Consider the following 4766-nt stretch of genomic DNA (forward strand, 5'->3'; position numbering starts at 1 on the left):
AGTTCATAGTTTCCAGAAGTGACATTCATTCTGGAATCCTCTGTCTGCCCTAGAAGTCACTAAAGAACAGCTTTTGCTTGTGGACATGGCTAGCCAGCAAAATTTCACAGGTCTTGGCATATTCAAGAGGATGGCCCTGATACTTAGAGGATCTGTGGGTGTCTATGTAAATTATTTATGGCCTGAAATCTTGTACATTCTTTCTCCAAGGGGGTGATGCACTATGTATTAAGCCCAGGTTAAGCCTCTCAATATATTATTAACCATATTTCACATTCTTACAGAACGATCTTTCCCGTGCGGAGTCTTTTGGACAGCTCTGTGCTTTTTAAACCTTTATGACCCAGACATTTCTCAAGGTGAATCGGATATGTGTGGGAGTTTATTTCAGTAGTAACTTTCTTGTGAAATGGAATTTTATGTTCTTCTTTCATTAGGGCAGATATGACCTGAATTGTCTGCATCAAAGCAGTGGCTCTTACTTATTAAAACACTGAAAATAATACAGAGGGTGTCTGTAATGAGTAACCTATTCAAGATTACATTGTAAATGGTTAAGTCTATTTACAACATCCATATCAGACCTTATTTTAAATTCTGCCATTCATTAGCCCAGAGGTTCTGAAACATTGGCATGTGCCAGAGTTGCCCAACGGGATTTGTAAAATGTAGATTTCTGGATGCCGTCCCCAGATTTTGTGACTCAATTTACTATAAATATCACTTTTCCAACATGCTCCTAAGTGAAACTGATTACTATGGTTAAGTTCCTTGACCTTTCATTCATATGTTAGATTCTAATGCCTAATGTTAATAATGTGATTGTATTAAGAAGGTCGGGTCATGAGGGCTTTGCCCACATCAATAGGTTTTAGTGTGCATATAAGAAAACTCAGAGAGCCCCTTTCATGTTCATACCTAGTGTCCAGTTATCTAAGAACAAGACAGTAAATACTCACTAGATATTCAGTTTTCCAGCAGCCCCTTTAACTTTAGACTTCTCAGCCTTCAACGTGTGAGCAAGAAACCTCTGATACATCTGAACAACACATATCATGCTCTGATGAACTGAGACACTGATGTTATTGAAGCAGAGAGGTGTTCTGAATTCTCCTCCCCAGACTATCCTGGAGTCTTGAAACTGAAGTTATGATTGAAGAGTTTCTATTGCCTTTTAATTTGGAGACTATCTCCAACCCCTTGCATATTGTTATACACAGTGCAATATTTTAATAGCCCAAGGGTATTTCTAGGTTATGTTATAGTTTTTATTCCTGTACTTTTTTCTTTGAAAAGAAAACTTTAGGTCCTTAGGGAGGTACATAACTCAATAATTTGATTTTATTTCCATGTGAATATAGGACAAAACTTTGCTTGGTTCTAACTGAAGCAATTTTTCCTATGTCATTTCTGGAATAAATTCTTAGTAAAAATATTTCCCCATCTTTTCAAAAATGTTAAAGAAAATTATGGCACTGGTGTGTAGCCCTGACTATCCCCTTTCTTTTTAGGAATATAGGGAACTACCTTTAGGAACTTTCTACTGATTCTATCCTAATCCATCCTCTGTATAGTCCCTGTAGGATGTGATCATTACTAAGGCCCCACTTCCCATGGGTATTAGTTTTTTCATTGATTAAGTCAGAGCACTTTGTGGATAATGCCAGATGAGTTGGGAAAATTATATAAATAATGTTCCAAAATGTATTAGTAGGGGTTCAATGATTCTACAATGGTAGTCTGTCTCTAGATATATTTATATAATTAACAATTATGTCACTCTACAAACTTGAAGATAAGTAGGAAAACTCTGGATAACCTTTGTGTCGGTGGACTTTGTGTGCCATCTGTTTTCAAGATGATGATGACTATTGGTTCGCTGACAAGTCACATGTTCGTGTTTGGCAGCACTCAGTAGGGCTTCAGAGAGCAGAACTCGGAATTCCTTGAGCTATTGTCCAACTTCATAAAACTATCATAAAATTCTGTCTCAAATGGATGTTAATGAATCACTTATTCTATTTATTTTTTCATTCTAAAATAAATTTAAGGTTCCTTCTGTTTTCTGAAACTAAAATATCGAACATTTAAAAGGAAATTGTCTTTATTCCCAAAGGCACATCAGTATGATGCTACTGTTTCTCTGTGCTCCCTTGCCAAAAATAGGATGAGTAGCTAAAGGGACCAACTTCTCTGAAGTGACTTTTTAAGGAATCAGAAATTGGTCATTGACTTATAAAAACTCTGAGCTCAGAAAATCATGGTGTATTCTGTATTTTTTTTTCAGAAAATACTGAAATTACCCATAAAAATTTTATGAACAAGGCAATTTTCAAAGTTGAAAAGCATAAAATAATGTTGAAGCTTTCAAAGTGAAGAAGATAAAATCACTCCTTACCTCTCTAACCCCCACCCTACTTTTGTCCTAGTTTTGAGTTGAAAGCTATTTTGTCATATTGGTCTCTCCTCTGACTGACTGATGTGAGGTCGGCTTTGCCCTAGGTGACTTCTGGGAATACATCTTTAGCACATGGGGTTCAGTACATATTTGTGTCTGTACCATTTTCTGGCTCCAGAAGGCTGGGCACTGTCATTAGCTTTTTCTGAGTCCTCCCATCATGCCCAATTTATAGTCATCAGAGGAGATGGCGAAGATTGGCTGTATGCCATTCTTTTGAAAATCATGCAGTGTCAGCCAGAACCCTGCTGGGAAAAGGGAAACCACACTTATTTAGAATACAGTGAATTGCTTTGGGAGGTTGTTCCACAGAGGCTGGAGAGATGAAAGAAGAGAAACACCAGTGGACTAGAGTAATAGTTATCGACAAGCCTGGGAGAGAGAACAAAGGGTGGCAACAAGGGACCTTCTGTGGCTTGGGGAACACAGAAAGAAGTGTCATCGACAAAGGAGCTGGAGGGAAGAAGGCAAGCCAGACAGATAGCATCTTCCTTATCTTACAACTTTCCTATAGTTCCCTATAATCTTGCACATTAAAAAATGTTACAGTTAGTCACCTGACAAAGGAATCTGGAAATGGAATTTGCTTTGTGTTCCATCATCTCATAGTGAATGAAGTGGAGAGAAAAGATAAAACTATAATCTCATAGTCATAATAGTTGAAATACAAAGAGAGTAATTATCACTATATCTTGTATTTATATGGTGTTATCATTGTTGGGCTTTCTAGATAAATAATAATGCTATGAAAATTTTCAAACTTTTGTTATTCATATTATTATTCTACATTGTTTTTAATGGAAATATTATATGTTCTGTAATTTATTAGTTTCTATCTCCATAAGGTAACATTCATAATTTGAAGAAGATTTAAAAAATGTTTGTGCTTATTTACAACTGACTCCATAAAGTATAACTGCATTTGATATAATATAGAAAAAAAGTTAAATATAATCAATTCAACAAGAGTAAAAATGTGTAACAAATCAGAATTCCAGTTCTGTGGATCCAATGCCTTCTTCTAGCCTCTTGACACTGCATACATGTGGCACACTGACATATTTACAGGCAGAACACCATCTACATTGAATAAAATTGAACAAATCTCAAAAATGTTTAAAAGGCTATAATTAAAATACACACTAGTTAAAAAAATCTAGGGATGCACACTAATAAGGTTTATAGAAGATCTTATAGTATCTAGTAGATAAGCCATAAAATTTTAGTCTTTTTTTTTTTTTTTGCTGTACTCAATTCTTTCCAAAAAGAAGTTAGTGCTGGCCTGAGATATTGTAGGAAGTGATGAAGAGAGATTTTCTCAGTATAAGCATGACTTCAAGCCCAGATTTCCTGACCTGTGTGAATGTGGAGTGTTTGAAGTGTAATAACCCAACAAAGAAATCAGTGAACTGGGTAGATGCCACCAGAATTATAAGTGGGTGCTGGAGAGATGGCTTAGCGATTAAAAGCACTTACTACTCTTCCAGAACACCTGGGTTTGATTCTCATCATCCATGTGGTAGCTCACCATCTGTAACTCCAGTTCTGTGGATCCAATGCCTTCTTCTATCCTCTTGACACTGCATGCATGTGGCACACTGACATATTTACAGGCAAAACACCATCCACGATGAATAAAATTGAACAAATTTCAAAAATGTTTAAAAAACTATAATTAAAACACACACTAGATAGAAAATCAGGTATTATTTTTTGTCTGCATGTCTGATAATAATCATCTTTATGGTATCTTCTCTCTATGTACTTGGAGGAAAACATTTTCATTCCTCAACAGAGGAATTATCAAAGAGTTTATGGTGGTGAGGCGAAAAGCAGACAGAGATTCATTCCATTTAACCTCATGCAGGAAACTGTGACTGTGGGCTTTCTTTTCCATGTGAGAGCTGAGAGAAAGAGAGTTGACACTAACCATGGGGTTCAATTTTCTCTTCTTTATATGTACAGGTCCCACTAGTACAGACCCAAGTAGTTCAGAAGCTTTGCTTTAGTGTCCTGTGACTCAGCTCAGTGGCCCTCATCATCCATCCTTACACACCACATCCTTAGCAGGCGATGAAAGATCTGCTTTTCCTCTTCCTGCAGGGTCTTTGCACCCCATTTGCTCCCAGCATGAAATACCTTTGCTTCTTTTTCACCTCCTGATGAAACCTGACCTCTCTTTGAAGACTCAGTTCAAATTTCTCAAGGTTCACAATCTCTTCCCAGATTCTGCTACTTCTTAAACAATAAAGGAACCTCTGGTGGAATCACAATCCCAGACCTTAAGTTGTACTACAGAGCAATAGTG

The sequence above is a fragment of the Mastomys coucha genome, unplaced genomic scaffold (assembly GCF_008632895.1).
Source record: "Mastomys coucha isolate ucsf_1 unplaced genomic scaffold, UCSF_Mcou_1 pScaffold12, whole genome shotgun sequence".
Classification (NCBI taxonomy): domain Eukaryota; kingdom Metazoa; phylum Chordata; class Mammalia; order Rodentia; family Muridae; genus Mastomys; species Mastomys coucha.